The 19,412-nt window shown below is 49.6% G+C and overlaps 1 protein-coding gene across 3 annotated transcripts in view; it reads right to left on the bottom strand.

Annotated features, from left to right (window-relative positions):
* Positions 1-11,065: 11,065 nt before the first annotated feature.
* Positions 11,066-19,412, bottom strand: part of LOC131829021 (uncharacterized) — an 89,358-nt gene continuing 81,011 nt past the window's right edge. For 2 of the 3 annotated variants that reach the window (XM_059170354.1, XM_059170356.1), the window contains exon 11: positions 11,066-11,344. The gene's annotated coding sequence lies outside the window, so the exon portion shown is untranslated. Of the gene's footprint in view, positions 11,345-16,907; positions 17,331-19,412 lie in introns of those variants that run through there. The other variant, XM_059170355.1, reaches the window with a different exon arrangement.

Raw genomic sequence — 19,412 nt, 5'->3', positions numbered from 1 at the left:
CTTTATGTCAGTGAACACACCTTTTCTGAAATAAGGATTGCCAAGGGTGTCTCCAATCTGTGGGCTGCCTTTTCACTCTGTTCGCTGTTTCAGAAGAGGATGCTTTTTCTGGGCGGTCCTCTTGGGAAGCATCGTGATGCCAACATGAGCGCATTTCCGGGCGCATTTATCTTCGGCTCCCAGGTGCCCCTGCCTCTTTGTATGCCAGCACCCTCCTGTTGGCTCAGGGGAGTCATCCAAGGTATTGGAAGGTCAGCTTCTAGAGACCTACCACTGACTTCTTCATATTCAGAAACGTCGTGGCTCCTTGTGTTCCTTTATGGTTCCCTTATCTATTCTAGCAGCTTCTCTGTCCCGAGAGCAGCACATTGTAGGCTTTAGATCAGTGCTGCATGGAATCCGTTCCCCACTTATTCTAGCAACTGGGGCTTCACCTTCATCTCTTCGGGTCCAAAGACCTCCAGCAGCACCTGGTGGGTGGGTGTGAGCCCGGGAACGTCTTCCCTTGATCAACGTCCCTGTCACGCCAGCCACAGATGCCCGAAAAATACGCAGGAGAGCAGGCCTGGTCTCTCGCTCCTGGTTGGTGTCTAGTGCCGAGTGATCCAGGAAAGAGTCTGTCTAGTATCCATCGTACACAGTCATTTCTTATCTCAGTGCAGTACACAGAAATCATCAAGGGAACGAAAACGTCCAGTTGCTCACTCCCACTAGCCACACGTCAAGAGTCCCATAACAACTGGCGTTTCCGATGGTTGCGCTGGGAGGGGACAGCGGTCATGGGCATGCAGAACTGACACTGAGGTGGCTGCTGCAGCGTCCTGGTCTCATTAGAAGGCATGAGACTCCAATCCCCGTCTCCTCCAAGGGCTCCGGCTCCGCCAGCCCCGTGAACCTCTGAAAGCACAGCAGAAGGGTCAGGCAGATGCTGCACGGCCCAGAGACATCTCAACGCACTTGGGATGAAGGGGTGAGGCGGTTTCTTCCCTAATGGCATTGCTCCTCTTTCAGTTCTTACAGATCTACTGGTAGAGAGCATCGAGGACTACTCCACCAGTGAGGACAAAGTCTCTTCAGGTAGGGAACGGCACCAAGGAGGGGAACACTGGGACATGGCTCCCGGGAACATGGGGTTGCCCCTGCCGCTCCGGAGAATGAAGAAGGTGGGTCAAAAACCACCAAGGAAAGGGATGCTCTGGCACAGGCATGATTTGCTCATGTCACGGTTTCGGGATGAAAAGAACAGACGAGGTGTCCACGGGCCTTTAGGGTAGGCTGGGTTTGTCATCACCACTCGACTCCTTGTGCGGCTCCTTTCCCATCAAAGCTGCTCGTGCCTCCCTTGGCCGCTGCCACATGTCAAAGCTCGGCCTCTTTGCTCATGGCCTTTTGGGAATGGTGCACAAGAGATTCTGCATCTTTCTTGGCACGGGCCCAGACCTGGTCATGCTCAGGACTTGGCGGCCCCAACCGCACTCTACTGGGCAAGAGAACCGCGACACTACGCTCTGGTCTGAGCCAGGAGGTAGAAGACAGGTCTAAATCCTCTCCCTCATAACCTCCACTACCAAACCGTCCCGGTTCTCTCCAAGCTGCTGTACCTTCAAGGGGATGCCCAGAGCTGCAGAAGGGAAAGCGTACTTCCCCTGGGTTCACTACACAGGTTCCTGTAAATCGTACCTTCTGCCAGCCTTCACACCCCAGCCGAGTCTGACCTGTGGACGTGTTCCCAAGGGCGGGACGCCCCCATGCAGCTCCCCTGGAGAACCCCTGTCGCGGGCCACGGTCCCCTGGGCCTGTGTGAAGGGGCTGCTGGACCTGCTTCACACACTTGCTGCCCCGGGTCCACTCTACCTCTCACCAGCTGGCATCGAGGCATAGCACAGAGCCTCTTGGGAGCAGGGTCAGGGAGTCACGGTTCCTCTCACAAACCCACCTCGCCGCTCACAGCCCTGGCCATGCTCCCCACTCCCTAGGCATGCCCACACGGCAAACGTTCCTCAGGCCTGCCCAGGGCCCTACACACACCCCGACCCCGTCCATTCCTGGCAAGCCTCAGCAGGAGCACTGGCAAGGAATCCTGTGTTTCAGTAACCACACCGATGGATGCTTTCCAGGGCTGCCCTGAACAGCTGAGGGCGCCTGCACAATTTCCCATGCTCCCGTCTCCATTCAACCTCTCTAACACTTAGGGAAACAGAGGGCGTTGCGTTCCCTGAAACACGTCCCTGGGAAGGTCATCCCAGTCCCTGGGCAGACATGGGCTGTGGGGAGGAGGTGGGCCATCTCTCCCTGCATTTCCCCAGCAATCCCAGGCCCATGACAACTGCTCCCAGCACAGACAGATCGGGGGATTGATTCCGGGGGACCCAGGATATCTCCTCTCTTTCATGGTTGCCCCCTCCTGGACAACAATAGGACTGGTGGAGCTTGGCAGGGGAAGGACATGGAGCATCTCTAGGGGAGGAGGTGGAGGAGGACGAGGAGGAAGACAGAGAGCAGGGAAGGACAAGTACAAGGACAGAGGAAGACAAAGTCCCGCAGACGCAGTCTTAGGGACAGTGACAGCCTCCAGGGGGGAAAGGATCACACAGCCGGGCTTCCGGGTCTTGGAGAGAATCGGAGGTGGGCAGAGCAGGTGGGCAACCGGAGAACCCCCTGTACCCTGCGGAAATCAAGCGACCAAGGCCAGGGAGGACTCGGAGCTAGGGACGCACCCCACTGAGGGCAGAGCCCAGCATCCCCAGAGCAGTGGGTCGCCAGCTGCACTAACTCCCCTTTGTCCTCTCTCATGGCCAACCCCAGCATCCTCGCTGATCTCTGACCCGGAGAAGGATTCCATGGACGACGATTCCGTCGGAAGGAGCCACCCTGCGCCTGTAATGCACTTCCACCTCCATCTCTTGGGCTTCCTCTCTCCTCTGTCCATAAGCGCCTCCTCCCAGCGCTTCCCCTTTCCCTGCTTTGACGATGCCCACCCTGGAGGCCCTCGTCTCCGGCAGGCACTCAGGCTTTGCATCGGAACTGCTGCATGAAATCCCCGGGCAGCCCTCCTCACCCCTTTCCTACCATCACCCTGACCCCTCACTGCTGACTCTGGGAAGCAGCCCCGGACAGCAGAGCAGAGAGGAGGGCTGGGAGTCGGCAGGGCACGGCTCACCCGGCTGGAGGGCCCTCGGGAAGGGAGGCTGGGTGTGAGTATCCCCACTTGGTTCTCTGATGCCAGGGAGTCTGTGCTCATGCCCACTTCTGCTCTTGCTCTCAGCTCTCAAGAAGCTTCCCTTCTGTGGACATGGCGCAAATGACAAGGGAAGCAGAAGAAGAGGAGGACTCGGGAACGGGGTGAGTCGGGCAGGAAAAGGAGCCGGTGAACATGGACACACGTTCTCCCTCGTTGCCCAGTCCCTGTTGTGGGCACCTCGGCAAACCGCACAAAACCCGGAGTGCTGCCCTAGCCTCTGACCACAAAGAGGAGAGGAGAGGAAGGTCCCAGTCCCTGTAGGCACTAGGAAGACCTGAGAACATCCCACGGGGAACCTCCACCTAATCCAGGCAACTCCCTGTGGTGGTTGGGCGCTGTCGTCCAGGAGCTGCTGATCTTGGAGGGAGGGCCCTGGCTACCTGGAGGGACTGGACCCCAGGCAGCCTAGGCACGGTGACCTCCTGGCAAAGGGCTCCACGCCCCCCATTGAGCCCCTCCCTCTGCACGACACAAGCCTTGCCCTCCCACCCTGCAAAAGTCAGCAGATGGCTTACTCCCAGGCGACACTACTCGCGAAGAGACAGTGGTGAGGTGGCCTCATCTCCCACTTCAGGCACGAGAGAAATGAGCAAACAAGACAGGCCCCCGGGCTCACAGGAGCAGGACAGCTCACCCCTCCCAGCGCTGCATCCCTGTGGGCACGTAGTCGGGCCCGGTCTCCAGCTGAGTCATGTCTGCCGGCCACTCCCATACGATCTGACCAACACCTCCAGTCCCCCGAGCCTCCAAGACGCCTCGTGGGAGGTAGTGGGTCCCCTCATGGCACCATTTTGCTTTGTGAGTTTCATACTCTAGAGACTCTCCTCGATCCCTCAGTCAGCAGGGGAGATTCACCAGGGAAAGGCCACCCTGCTTGCTCCCACCTCACCCAACACCTGCCCACAGCCCGTGGACTGTGCGAACTCACTTCCCCTGGGAGTCGGGAGCACGTGGTCTCTGCCACGCCACCTGTAACACTCGTGTGGGCAAAGGCTCCCTCCACAGAGAAGGGCACGTCCAGGGCTCTCAGAGAGGCTGGGGAAGGGACAGCCCAGCAGGAGGAGGAGGACCCTGCCGTCATGGAGAAGGACGCTCAGGGAAGGGCCTGAGGGACCCTGGCTGTGAAGCTTTCATTCAGCCCCAGGGGGCCCACGGGAAATTCCCCTTTCTTCAGATCATGCATGGGTCCTGCAGGGAAACCTCCACCTCAACACCTCAGAAGACATATTCCCCAAAACCCCACAGGCCTCTGGTAAGACATGGCCCAAACCACACGCCACTCACTATCTCACACCACTCCACCCGTTGTCTCCACAGCTGCGCCACAGGACAGTGTGCCCGCCACCCCGAGGCACCAAAGGCTCCTGGGGTGCTCCGACAAAGGGAGCCAGGAGGGCCCTGGGGCCCCACTTGCGGCTCCGATTTGGGCCCGGAGGAGGATTCGGCATGAACACACAGGGAAACACGCCTGCAGGAACGGCTCTCTTACGCCTGACCTCCGTAGGCCAAAGAGACGACTTCTGGGCAGCCCACCAGAGGACAGCACTGGAGCCCCGAGGACGAGACGAGAGGACCCTCTGAGTCGGCCGCCACACCCAGAGCTGGCTGCCCGGGACCTGCCGATGACGGACACTTGGAGCACGAGGCAACCACCTGGGCCCACAACAATCCGTTGTGTGGGGAGACTGGGCCGACCTGGGGCTGGGCCCACCTGGGACTGGGATGGAGAGCAGCCTTCCCGTTGTCTCCCCTGTCTGCTACAGGGGCTGCTCCTCCTCCCGCTGTCCCCTGCAGACCCCGGCAACCCTGCAGAGCTTGACACATGCAGGACGAAGCGGCACTGCCAGGGTCCCTTGATCACCCTGGGATCGACTCGAGGGGCAGCGGCCCTACCCCTGCTGGATTCCCCAAGGGTGCCGCACCGGAACCGCCCCTGTCGCTTCGACGCACAGGACCGTGACCAATGCTGGGCTCAACACTGGCAGCGGCCCCACAAAACGTGCCCCGCTCAGCCTGTGTGTTTGGCAGCAGCAAGAGGTTTAGGGAGGAGAGGCTCTCCCCTGCACTCAGCGGCCTCTTCCATTTACAACTCTGACAGCAGAGGCCTCCCCCAGCTGGGCCTACCCCACCTGACCAGGAACGACCCACGCGGAGGGACAGCTCTACGCCCCTATTCAGCAGGAAGAAGCTACAGAAGATGAGACCGTCCTCCTTCAACAACCTTAACCACGCAATGCTCCGTCCTGGTCAAGGGCACACGAGGAGGGAGGAGAAGGCTAGCTGAGCACCAAGCAGGAGCTGGCACGCCACACCGCCCCCCCCAACCTGGGATACGGGGGACATCCCTCAGGCGCTCTGACTGCCCTCAAGCTGAGGAAAGGAAAAAACAGATTCTCCCCAGATGGCAAGACCGGAGTCTCCCTCGGTTTGTAAACGTCCTCGTGATTCTGCAGGAATCAAGAGGCCCGCTTAATGAGAGCCTAGCGACCTGCCAGAGGCCCGGATCTCCGTTTCCTGAAGCCCTGACATCTCTCTCCCCTCCACGACACTGAGGGAGGCTGAGGCCGAAGGAAATGTCCGTAGGACAGAGTTTCTTTTCAAACCTGCAGTCCCTTGAGAAGGACCTGTGAGAGGAGGAAGGTAACATTCCTCCAGGAAGCTCCCAACCATCTTTCAATTCATGCCTTCCTAGCAGGAAAAACCACCTTCCCTTCACAAGAGCAAAGTCAACTGTATCCTCGGTGTCCTCTGTCCAACTGCCACGTTCTTGCAAAACTTCCCTTTTGCCTGACCTCCCCCAATGCCATCCCAGAGAGTCAGCCTCCCGTCACGACCCCAGCAAGCAGCCCTTTCTACCCAAGGGTCATATCCCTGTGCTTTAATAAAAACCACCTCCTGCCAGCAAAGCCGTCTCAAGACTTCTTTCTTGACCATCGGCCTTGAATACTAACCTCCTTCCTACATCAGTCCTGTCTCCTGTAGGGCTCCTGTGGAAACAGCCCTGCAACACGGGCCCATTGCTGTCAACTCTTCCGACTCCATCCACCTCACCCGCTGCACATTCTGTGTCCTCCGAGGACTGGACCCTTCTGTGGTTCTTGCACTCAAACCCTCACATGGCCCCTCTCTCGGTCCTCGACGTGGTTGACGTTGCCCTTCTGAAACTCCCCAGCATCCCTCCCTCACTCTCTTTGTCTCGCAGGTTTATCTGGTCCAAAGGTTCTCATCACCAACACCCTACAACCGGTTTCTGCTCCTGAGTAAAGGACTCCATTCCTTTCCTTTGTCATCAAGCTCAAATCTTACTCTCAGATGTTTGTCTCACAACTTTCAAATTCTTCTTTCCCCTAATGCCTCTCTACCAGTTTCTCTTCTCCCTTTTGCAAGCCGCCGTCTCTCCCACCCTCCCTCCCTCCCTTCCTTCCTTCCTTCCCTACATGATCTTTTCGTTCTTTGTATTCCTTCCTCCCTCCCCCTCTTTCCTTTTCTCCTTCTGTTCTGTTAGTCCCCACACAGCACTTCAGTACTTTTTCACCTAGTGTTCCAGGACTCACTCACTGTGTACAAGACCCAGGAGCTCACGGCAATTCGTTCCCTATTATAAAGGATGAAGGGAGACCCACACGGGGGCATCTCAAAGGTCGGCTTCTCTGCAAGTCAACGGGAAGCTTCAGGGTCATGAACCCTGGCCTTCCACACTAGAGCTGGACACGGGCTACGCTAAGCATTCCCCACAATCTCTGGTCTTCCAAGACCCTGAGCATATGGGCTGTCCCACCAGAAACCTGAAGAGTTTCATTTCTCGGCTGAAATGGGTCTCGAGTCAAGCCGCCGCCCGAGTGTCTGGAAAAGTCACTGGCTTCAGCACGACTCACGGGTATCTAGTCTTTGAAACAGAAACATCAAAAATTTAATCAGCAGTTGACGTGGGGTTTGATGCTACCATGTAGAAAGATCTAAATGAATTCCGGAAAGGAACAAGGCACGCGACTACAAGTGGCCTACAGGGGTAGACGCAGCGACCATTCCTGAAGGGAGGGGCTGGAACGCGTTCCTTGACTCAAGAAGGGAGGAACGTGAGGGAGCGATCCTGCCACAGCCCCTCGTGTTCTGGCCACTAGCAGAGGGTTCACACTGCACAGGAACCCGGGCAATGCTGGAGCACAGCACGGGAGAGGTCTCACGTGCCTCACTCACTCCAGGTGTGCTGTGTCCTGGGAAGACAAGCCTTGTATTTGCTGACAATGTGGAAGAGCCTTCAGCCATGTGTCCCTGATGCCAGGGACATCAGAGCTCGTTCATCCTGGATCGCAGCACACCCATCTACCCAGTGTGGGAGAGCCTTTAGTCGGGGCTCTAACCTCGGGAGACACGAGAGAACTCACCCTTCCGAGGAACGGAGACATGATACACATGGGGGGAACAACTCCAGGGCAGTGCTCACCTCTGTACACAGTAAGACCACTGGAGACGCCCCTCGGGGATGGAAAGAAGGTGGGGGACCCTTGCTTCAGAGAGCTCTGCTCTTCTTCCTGCCCAGGAACTCACACGGGGTAGAAGCCATGTGCCGGGATTGCTGCACAAGAGCTCACAGCAACATACATCCCTTCGAGGCCATGGGCACGTTCCCACAGACAGAAACCGGTTGAATGTCATCTTCAGGGGAAAGCATTTAGGCCAGCCACACCCTTAGCCAGCACCCGAGGATCCACACCGGCGGCCACCCCGACAAATGCGGTCAATGTGGAAGAGCCGTTGGATACAGCTCTCACATTTGGAGACACCAGACAATTCAGAGCGGAGAAACCTGTGTCTGTCACCACTGGGGCCCCACCTGTACCCAGAGCGCCCACCTTGCTCACCGCCACAGAAATCACACAGTACAAACCCTTGTCTCCCGTCACTGAGGCAGAGCCTTCACCCAGAAGTGGGCCCTTTCCCAACACCAGAGAACTCACATGGGGAGAGCCACTAGCGCGGTATCCTGGTGGAAGAAGCTTCAGGTGGGGTTCAGGCCTGAGGCTCCCGCTACCATCTCAGAGTGTGCTTCATCCCTCACATGGGAGCGAAGGTGCAGGCACCCCTGGGACTCCCTGCATCATCGCTGTGGCTGAATGCGAGGACATCCCATATGGGAATCGCATTCCTCACGGAGCCAACCCAGGAAGGACCTGAGAGGATTCGCACACAGGAAAATCCTCCTGGTCTGATGAGCAAAGGAATGGGCTCAGCTATCCCTTCTTCCCTAGCCAGCAATGACACCCTCACACCGAGGAATCACTGATCCCAACACAACGAAGGGAAATTCTTCCCTGGACACTCCCATCAGCAACTACCTCCTAAGGAATTCCTCAGGGTGACTCTGAGATACAAACTCAGACACTGCAAACACATATAACAGGGCCCCGTTCTGAGGGATGCGGAATGCGCTATTCCAGTAACCAATAGCTAGAAATCAAGCACATCTGCTCTGATCCAGGAGTACTTCCATAAAGGCCAGTCTCACCAAACAGCGCGGGTCTCACAACCGTGCACAATATGCCAAGTAAGAACAGGGGACTTCTCCTTCAGGAGCTCTCACAACAGACACAGGTACTGTCCCTTGGTAGGAAGTGGGATCACGGGAAGTAACACTGCCTGGGATCCATGAGAACATCAAGTCGAGGGTGAACTCAGAGTCTCAGAACACAAGGTGATAGAAGTATGTTCACAAAAACATGAACCTATCGATGTATATAGATCGCAAGGATGAATGGCCACAAGATTCAAAAAACACATGGTTTGTGATCTACCTCTCATGTGTCCTTAATTCTACTAATATTGTCCTCACAAAGCGCAATGGATTTAAAAAATAATTGCATGCTTAGAAATATATCTACTTCACTTATTGGAGATCGACAGAGCTAGCGAGGGAGCAAGAACAGCCGGGGTCCGGCAGCGGAGAAGAGAAAGAAAGGTGCCCAATCCAGGGCTTGATCCCCCAGGATCCAGGGATCCTGACCTCAGCCAAGGGCAGATGCTTACCCAACTGCGCCACCCGGGGGCTGGCAAATTAATTTCATCTTTTACAAAGATGCTCTTCTGGAAGACAGGGCACCAGAACCTCCACAGTTCAGCATCAGGCAGTGAGGGCTTCCTCCCTGTCTATGAGAACATGGGAGCCAAAGGTTTTTCTCCACCACCAAGAAGAGCTACATATCTCTGGGCCTGACAAGGTGTACAACCACTGCAGATGTGGAAATACTCCCCGATTCGGTAGATTTTGAACAGGAAGGCGTTCTTACAGTCCCTTCCATAAAGACAAAGCCTGTCCAGGAATGCCTGCGAAGTTCTTTCAGTTAAGGGACCAGCTTTTGGCTTTGGGTCAGGTTATGATGTCAGGGTTATGGGACTGAGCCCCGTGTCAGGCTATGGAAGGCATGTGGAGCCTGCTGAAGGGTCGCTCTCATCCCCTGCAACACCCACTCCCCTGCAAAAAAAAAAAAAATGAGGAGAGAGAGAAAGAACATGTGCGGAAGTCCACTCAGACATCCATTTGTAAAGATGCCTGGGATTCTTTGCTCTAGAAGAATGGCCCAATAAAGCAAGTGTGGGCAGAAAGTCGATCATCAAGACAATATCTATTTATAAGGACAGGCTGCAATAACTCCGGACTCTGCTAAAAGGGGCAACCTGGAGTTCAGAAGTCTTGTGTGGGGCAGGGACTTGCAGAACCTTCTCCACATGTGCCACTATGTCATCTTCCCCAAGCAGCCGACTCTAGACATTCTGGTTAACGGTACATCTCCATGTTAATCGACAAGAAGAGGCTCTCTTTGCCTCCGGAAGAAAGACAGAAGCCGGCACGAAAGACACCCAAGTCAAGGCCTGCACCTCAACCCAGGTGGGAGGTTCAGAACCAAGACAACTTACCACTGCGATGCACGTGCACCAGGGAGATGACAGCGGTCACACTCCTGGACGTGCTGCACTTCCACCTGCACTGAAGAGACAGAGGCCAGACGCTTTGGATGCTGCCCAGCAGGCCACGTCCCCTGAGCCTTGAAGCACCACCTGTAAAAACAAGGAGAGCATTCAGTCGAGGTCTCAGGACCCGCACGTGGGGAGACACAGAGTCACCCATGACGGAAGCAGGCCCCTCCGTCCCAGCAGGGAGTGCAGGTTCAAGGAGGCCAAAACCACAGGGCCCCGCCATCTGTCAAAGTCTTAGCATTGCTGCTGGAAGGCCTTCCCCTAAAGCATGCTTCGCGAATTGGCTGCCAGGAGTTCCATCAGGCTGAAAAGGGCCTCTGGTCTTTCCTTGCTACAACATGTCTCATGGGCCCTGGTACTCAACAAAAAAAAAAAAAAAAGAAAAGAAAAGAAAAGAAAGAAAGAAAGAAAAAAACACGACTGACTACCTTCCTCTTCCACAACAACCCTTCCACTTCAGGGTCGTGGCTATGGCAGAGTTCACACTGTGCGCATTTTGCCCTGATAAACGCCAACCCTCCAATAAAGCACAGAGCAGAGAGTCAGGCTTGAGCACCCTGGTGCAGCACCCGGCTGCCTCCCTCCCTCCCTCCCTCCCTGGCTCCAGTCCCTTCCTATAAGCATCTGCCTGGGCCCTGGGACTCTGGCTGTGCCCAGGTACCCCGGGCCCTGGGTACAGGCCATCAAAAGGCAGTTGAGGGGCTACAGACTCCAGCCAGCCAGCCTTGTGCTCCCCTCAACCCAACCACCGTTGTGACCAATGTGGGCCCAGATGCCAGATCCAACTGCAGACCCCGCCTTCCTGCTCAAACACAGGGTCGCCCCCGAAGCAAGGCAAATCGGCCCCAAATAACCTGCCCCCTTGCCCCCACCTCACCGGGCTGAATATCCCCTGGGGACAGAAGCCCCAGAAGACAACACAACCTCCATTCCAGGCAGCGCATTTCACTCGTCCTCAGGTCTTGCACAGGTTGTCTGATGGGTCCATTAAAACCCGCCTACGTTATGGCCCGCGTGCTGCTCTGATGTGAGGAACCCTTCACCACCCCAGAGTTTGAAAGGTCACCTGACCCATTTCGGAGGGCTGTCCCAGTGACCACGCCCACTTCTCCTGCCAGCCTGGGACTCTGCCTGCAGAAAAAGAACAAGAAAGAACAAGAGTTGGTGATAAAGGTCGTGAAGAAAAAGGAACCTTGTGTACTGATGCTGGGGATGAAAACTGGTGCAGCCATTATGGAAAACAATGTGGGGGTTCCTCAAAAATTTAAAAATACAACTGTCATATGTTCCAGTAATTCCATTACTGGGTATTTACTCAAACAAAATGAAAACATTTGAAAAGATACGTTTATATTGCAGCACTATTTACAGTAGGCAAGATATGGAAGAGCCCGTCAATAGATGACTGGATAAAATGACGTGGTGTATATATAGATATATATAGAGAGAGAGAGATAGAGATTATATAGATATCTAATAGACTAGTACTTGGCCAGAGAAAAGAATGGAATCTTAACATTTGCAACAACATGGATAAATCTAGAGGGTATAATACTAAATGAAATAGGTCAAAGAAAGACAAATATCCTATGATTTCAATTATATGTGAAAGTTAAGAAACAAAACAAAGCATAAAAGAGACCCAAAAAAAGAGACTCACAAATATAGAGAACAAACTGGTAGATTACTAGAGGGAAGGTGGGTCGAAAGAGGGCATGAGACAATGAGGGTGTGTCATTTAAAAGGAAAAACAAAACTCTATCTGAAGTCAATATTATTGTCTATGTAGAAAATCTCAAATATCTTATAAAAAGTAAAAAAAAAACTATTGGAAGTAATGAGGAAATTACCAAAACATCATAGGATACAAGGTCAATATAAAAAAGTCAACTATTTTCCTATATCTGAATAAAGAACTGAATTCCAATTTTTCAAATGAAAAAAATACTCTTTACAATACACCCCTAAAAAGGGTACTCAAGTATAAAACCTAACACAATACATATATGCAGGAAGACAAAACTGATGGAAGAAATCAAAGATCTAAATAAATGGAGATAGAGCTCGTATTCATCGGTAGCAAGACTCAATATGGCTAAGACGTCAATTCTTTCCAACTTAATCGATAAATTCAATGAAATCCAAATAAAACCTCACAGTTATTTTGCAGATAATGACAAGAAGATTCTGAAGTGTACACAGAAAAGCAAAAGATCTAGAAGAGCCAACACACTGGACACCTGGGTGGCTCAGGTGGTTGAGCATTTGCCTTCAGCTCAGGTCATGATCCCACAGTCCTGGGATGAAGTCCCGAGTCAGGCTCCTTGCTCAGAGGGGAGCCTGCTTCTCCCTCTGCCCTCTGCCCTCTCTGCCTGTGACATCCCCTCTTTGTGCTCTCTCTGCCAAATAAATAACATCTTTTTTTTTTTAAGATTTAATTTATTTATTTGACAGAGAGAAATCACAAGTAGGCAGAGAGGCAGGCAGAGAGAGAGGAGGAAGCAGGCTCCCTGCTGAGCAGAGAGCCCGATGCGGGGCTCGATCCCAGGACCCTGAGATCATGACCTGAGCTGAAGGCAGCAGCTTAACCACTGAGCCACCCAGGCGCCCCATAAATAACATCTTTTTAAAAAGTTTTTAAAAAATAGAATAGCCAACACAACGTGGAAGAAAAATGAGAATTCACATCACCTGGTCTTGAGACTAACTATAAAGCTACTAGCCACCAAGACAGTGTGTTAGTGCTGAGACAGACACACAGATCAACAGAACAGATTACAAGGACCAGGAATAGAGCTACCAAAATAAAGTCAAACATTTTTTGGACAAAGGCACAAAGGGAATAAAAGGAGAAAAAATAGTCTTTCAACAAATGGTGCTCGAACAACTGAACACTCATGCAAAAGAAATGAAACTAGACACAGACCTTACACAAGTATTAACTAAAAATGAATCAGAGGGCGCCTGGGTGGCTCAGTGGGTTAAGCCGCTGCCTTCGGCTCAGGTCATGATCTCAGGGTCCTGGGATCGAGTCCCGCATCGGGCTCTCTGCTCAGCAGGGAGCCTGCTTCCCTTCCTCTCTCTCTGCCTGCCTCTCCGTCTACTTGTGATTTCTCTCTGTCAAATAAATAAATAAAATCTTTAAAAAAATAAAAATAAATAAAAAATAAAAATGAATCAGAGTTCTAAATGTAAAAATACAAGAATAAAGAATCCAGGAGAAAAATCTCTAGGACACTGGTTTGGGGGATGGGTTTTTAGATTCAACAGCAAAAGCATATTCCACGGGGAAAAGCATGCGTTGGGTATTATTAAAAATAAAGTCTTCTGCTCTGTGAAAGACATTTTTAAGAAAATGAAAGGATAAGGCACAGACAGGGAGAAAATATTTGGAACACAGATATCTAATCAAGGCTTTGTGTCCAACATCACAAAAGAGCTCTTAATGATTCATAATAAGAAAAGAAATGACCAAATGAAAAATGTGCAAAAGATTTGAACAAACTCTTCACCAAAGATATAAGGATAGCAAATAAATACACAAACAGATAGATGCTCCACATCACCTCAGTGGGAATATGCAGACACCATGACACAGGTACTGGAATGGTTACATCAAAAATAATGACAGTGCCAATTTCAGGTCCAGAATCAGAACAAGATTCTGATTCATAGTTGGTAGGAACAAAAACTGATACAGCAACTTTGTAGAAATAGTTTGGCAATTTCTTGCGAAGCTAAACATACATACATACATAACCAACACAGCAATTTCACATCCTATGTTTTTGAAAACTTATGTTTTAAAACCTACATGTGATTATTTCTAGCACCTTAATTCAAATGGTCCCAAACTGGGAGAATCAAGCATCCATGGGTTAACCACTCTGAAACCATGTATGCAACTCTGAAATCATGTATGTGTATTCTGGAATTGAACTATCCAATAGATGAAATTCTGATGTTAGCTGGATTCTCACTGTTAGTGCAGGAGATTACAGACAAGCAAGGAGAGAAGGTTAGAAGGTTAGAATGCTCCATCTGATAATGCTTACAACAGTGTGAATACTTAGCTTACTATACATACAGATGGTTACATATTAAAATATTTATAGACACGTGTATATACATGAGTGAGTATACACATATTCCCTGTTCAGTTAGCTGAAGAGGGTCTTTGAGCAATGACTTAACAGTCACAACAGACACACCTAGTCCCCCAATCCTGGTTTCTCATACTATGCTCCAATGAAAAGAACCAGAACTACTTAGGGGGAAAAAATGGCTAATTCTAGGGCAAGAAAGACATAAGATGCACCTGGAAAATCTACTGCCACAGAGTAAGGTAGAAATATTCAAACAATAACCGGGTATGTCAATAGCTACAGGAAGCGACAGAAGGTGCTTTTAAAAAAATTTATTTACTTGTTTTTGAGAAGGAAAAGGAGAGAAAGCATAAGCAGCAGGGAGGAGCACAGGGAGAGAGAGAGAGAATTTCTATTTATTTATTTATTTATTTGACAGACAGAGATCACAAGCAGGCAGAGAGGCAGGCAGAGAGAGAGGGTGAAGCAGGCTCCCTGCTGAGCAGAGAGGCCAATGTGGGGCTCGATCCCACGACCCCGGGACCACGACCTGAGCCGAAGGCCGAGGTTTTCACCCACTGAGCAACCCAGGCACCCCGAGAGAGAGAGAATTTCAAGCAGGCCCCACACTCAGCAAAGAGCCCAACCTGGGGATGGATCGCAGGACCCTGAGATCATGACCTGAGCCGAAATCAAGAGTCAGACACACTCAACCAACTCAGCCACCCGGGTGCCACTAGAAGATGCTTTTACTAACCAACCTGGAACAACTTGAGCAACTAAAGGAACAAGGTGTCATTGTACTAGAACCAAAATATAAAATAACTAGCCATGAATTTGTGCTGATATAAATGGATTAGTAAATAGGAGAGAACAGAAAAATCTCCTATGCAGAATTCCTGATAATTTATGTACATAATTGTGTAGCTACTCCAACAGGAAGGAGGTATAGTGTAAGTGGTATAGTGTAATAGCCCACTTCCTTCCAAGGAGTACAGTATGAGGACAGAGAAAACCAAGTAGTAAGTCATGTCCAGAGCACTAACCCTTGATATGATAAGACCAAAAGACATTTTATCTCTGTGGTCTTCCTCCAAGAAACCCATAACCTCAGTCTAATCATGAAAACAACAGCAGAGAATTCCCAATTGAGGGACATTCTACAAAACACCTAACTGTACTCCTCAAAACTGCCCTGGTTATCAAAAACAAGGGAAGTCTGAGAAATTGTCACAGCCAAGGGGAGCCTAAAGAAATGACTAAGTGAAAGGTCGCATTCTGAAACAAAATACCTGCATGGGGGAGAAAACACCAGCGTCAACTATCAAAAGACAAATCACATCCCATAAAATAAGAGTTTGCAACCCATAAAATGGACAAGCACTAGTATCCCTAATCTATAAAGAGCTAGACACTGAAGAAGAAGAAAAACAAAAAAAGCCACAAACCTAAGAGCAAAATGGGCAAAAGATATGAAGAGGGTTCACAGAAACGTAAATACACCTTTCAGATACATGAAAAAATACTTAACCTCACTCATAGTTAAGAAGCTTGCAGAGATAAACTTCATAAAATACCATGTTTCTCTTTCCACGGCCCAAATTCCAGAAGTTGAACCACATGTTCTACGGGTGAAGCTGTGGACAAACAAGCACGGATGCGGTGTCGATGGGAGTGACACAAAATGGTACCACAATCCTGAATGATCGAGTTATCAATTCTATGCACCCGTTGACCTGGCAGCGCACTTCTAGGAATTTATCAGATAGAAAAAACCTATACGTACAAGGTCATTCACTAGAACATGGTTTGTAATAGCAAAAGGTTTGAAATAGTGCATAACTAATAATAACCAGTTAACTAACTATGGAACGTCCATGCTTGAATTACTGTCAGCTATAACAAAGAAACAATACATGTTCTGTTTAGATACAGATGTCTGGGACAGGCTTTTAAGAAGTGACAAAAAAGCAAAGAAGGAACAGAAAATCATGTATAAACTCCTTACTCAAAGTGTGGCTCCCTGAGCAGCAGAGTCTGCTTCACCTGGGGGCGTTTTAGAAATGCAAAACCCAGGGCCCCCACCAGATCCACTAAATCAATATCTGCATTTTAACAGGATGCCAGCGGTGTACAGCTGCATCTAAGTTCGGAAAGCCCTAAAGATGATGGATTCCCTTCTAAATAACAGTAGGGGGCATACAAGAGTATCTTTTACCTGAAAAAAGCAGCACTGGTAGGACAAACAAAACAGACAGATATCTACAGCAGGAGGACCATAACTCCAGTTTGTCTGGGACTGTCCCGATATAGCCAGTTGTCCCATTATAACTTTATGGAACCACTTTCATTCTCAGTGGAAGTGTCTCAGTTGAGATGAAAAATGTCACCCTTCCTAGAGGGAACATCACTTAACCTTTAACCATGTTATTACTAATTCAGAAGTATTTTATTAAAAAGAGAGAGAGAGAGAGAGAGAGTGAAGACCAGTCAGGAAAAAACACAGACTGAAGAAAAGCAGTGAGCCAGGATGGTTGGGCAACAAACCCAAGGAGAGGCAACGTCTGGGGCAAAAGGGAAAGACAACTTTGTGAGGAACAGTAAGGGGATGTATCAGAGTTAAGAAAGGAAAGCTAGCAGGCAGGTTTCAGAAACAACAGAGACTGAGGGTTATGCTGCAGGATGGTCAAGTAAGACTAAAGCCAAAAACTGGATTTGACTACAATTTGGTAGCTTTTTCCAGAGCTGACTCAGCTGAATGTCGAAGAAGCAAAAATGCATTCATGAAGTTGAAATATGAATGAGAAATGCAGAAACCAAAGCCGGAACAGGCGGCTATTCAAGCTAGAGATGTGAACAAGCGGACACAAACACTTAGGGAGAGTCATCTGGAGGACACGTGGTCCCTCCATTCCACCAGATCTTCAAAGTCCTATTCCTGGATCAAGCAGGACCATGAGAGAGCTGTCCACTCAGGCCTCATTGTTCGGTCCCCTGAAAAGCATCCATACACTTCTAGTACAATGCTGTGTCTACCAGATATGATTATAGGCTATTTTAGTGTTGTTATTAGGAAAATCAAAGGAAGTTTTACAACTTGCACAACTCTGTGAAATTAAGAGTCCTGCTTCTCATTCTACCAACTGTTCTTTGAATTTGCTTGATATACTTGATACACCTCCCTTCAAGTAATTCTTGCCTATTTCTATCTTTTCGGTTTTATTTTTAAGATTTTATTTATTCATTTGACAGACAGAGATCACAAGTAGGCAGAGAGGCAGGCACAGAGAGAGAGGGAAGCAGGCTCCCTGCTGAGCAGAGAGCTCGATGTGGAGCTCTATCCCAGGACCCTGGGATCATGACCTGAGCCAAAGGCAGGGGCTTTAACCCACTGAGCCACCCAGGAGCCCCTCTATTTTTTTTTGTTTTAAAAATATGAATCCTTTCAAATTTTAGAAAACTCATTTTAAAACAAAGTGGAATCAGGTAACGTGATGCCCCCAGCTTTATTTTTGTTTTTCAACATTTCCTTAGCGATTCGGGGTCTCTTCTGATTCCATACAAATTTTAGGATTCGTTGCTCCAGCTCTTTGAAGAATACCAGTGGAATTTTGATCGGAATGGCATTAAAAGTATATATTGCTCTAGGCAGTATAGACATTTTAACAATGTTTATTCTTCCGATCCAAGAGCATGGCAATGGTCTTCCATCATTGTGTGTCTTCTTCAATTTCTTTCATGAGTGTTCTGTAGTTCCTCGAGTACAGATCCTTTACCTCTTTGGTTAGGTTTATTCCCAGGTATCTTATGGTTCTTGGGGCCATCGTAAATGGAATCGATTCTCTAATTTCCCTTTCTGTATTTTCATTGTTAGTGTATAAGAAAGCCACTGATTTCTGCACATTGACTTTGTATCCTGACACATTGCTGAATGGCTCTATGAGTTCTAGTAGTTTGGGGGTGGAGTCTTTTGGGTTTTCCATATAAAGAATCATGTCATCTGCGAAGAGAGAGAGTTTGACTTCTTCATGACCAATTTGGACACCTTTTATTTCTCTTTGTTGTCTGATTGCTGTTGCTAGGACTTCTAATACTATGTTGAACAGGAGTGGTGAAAGTGGGCATCCTTGTCTTGTTCCTGATCTCAACGGGAAGGCTGCATGGTACTGGCATAAAAACAGACACATAGACTGTGGAACAGAGTAGAGTGCCCAGCTATGGACCCTCAATTCTATGGTCAATTAATCTTCGACAAAACACAGTGGGAAAAAGACAGTCTCTTCAATAAATGGTGCTGGGAAAACTGGACAGCTATATGTAGAAGAATAAAATGCGACCATTCTCTTACACCGTACACAAAGATAAACTCAAAATGGATAAAAGACCTCAACGTGAAACAGGAATCCATCAGAATCCTAGAGGAGAACATAGGCAGTAATCTCTTCGGTATCAGCCACAGCAACTTCTTTCAAGATATGTCTCCAAAGGCAAAGGAAACTAAAGCGAAAATAAACTTTTGGGACTTCATCAAAATCAAAAGCTTCTGCACAGCAAAGGAAACAGTCAAAAAAACAAAGAGGCAACCCACGGAATGGGAGAAGATATTTGCAAATGACAGTACAGACAAAAGGTTGATATCCAGGATCTATAATGAACTCCTCAAACTCAACACACGCGAAACAGGCAAACATATCAAAAAATGGGAAGAAGATATGAACAGACACTTCTCCAATCAAGACATACAAATGGCTATCAGACACATGAAAAAATGTTCATCATCATTAGCCCTCAGGGAGATCCAAATTAAAACCCCCTTGAGATATCACCTTACACCAGTTAGAATAGCCAAAATTAACAAAACAGGAAACAACATGTGTTGGAGAGGATGTGGAGAAAGGGGAACGAACCCTCTTCCACTGTTGGTGGGAATGCAAGTTGGTGCAGCCTCTTTGGAGAACAGTGTGGAGATTCCTCATGAAATTAAAAATAGAACTTCCCTATGACCCTGCAATTGCACTCCTGGGTATTTACTCCAAGGATACAGATGTCGTGAAAAGAAGGGCCATCTGTACCCCAATGTTTATAGCAGCAAGGGCCACGGTCGCCAAGCTGTG

Source organism: Mustela lutreola, chromosome 4, assembly GCF_030435805.1.
Source record: "Mustela lutreola isolate mMusLut2 chromosome 4, mMusLut2.pri, whole genome shotgun sequence".
NCBI classification, from domain to species: Eukaryota; Metazoa; Chordata; class Mammalia; order Carnivora; family Mustelidae; genus Mustela; species Mustela lutreola.
Note: the sequence above shows the minus strand (reverse complement) of the source record. Positions and strands in the feature narration are given on the sequence as shown.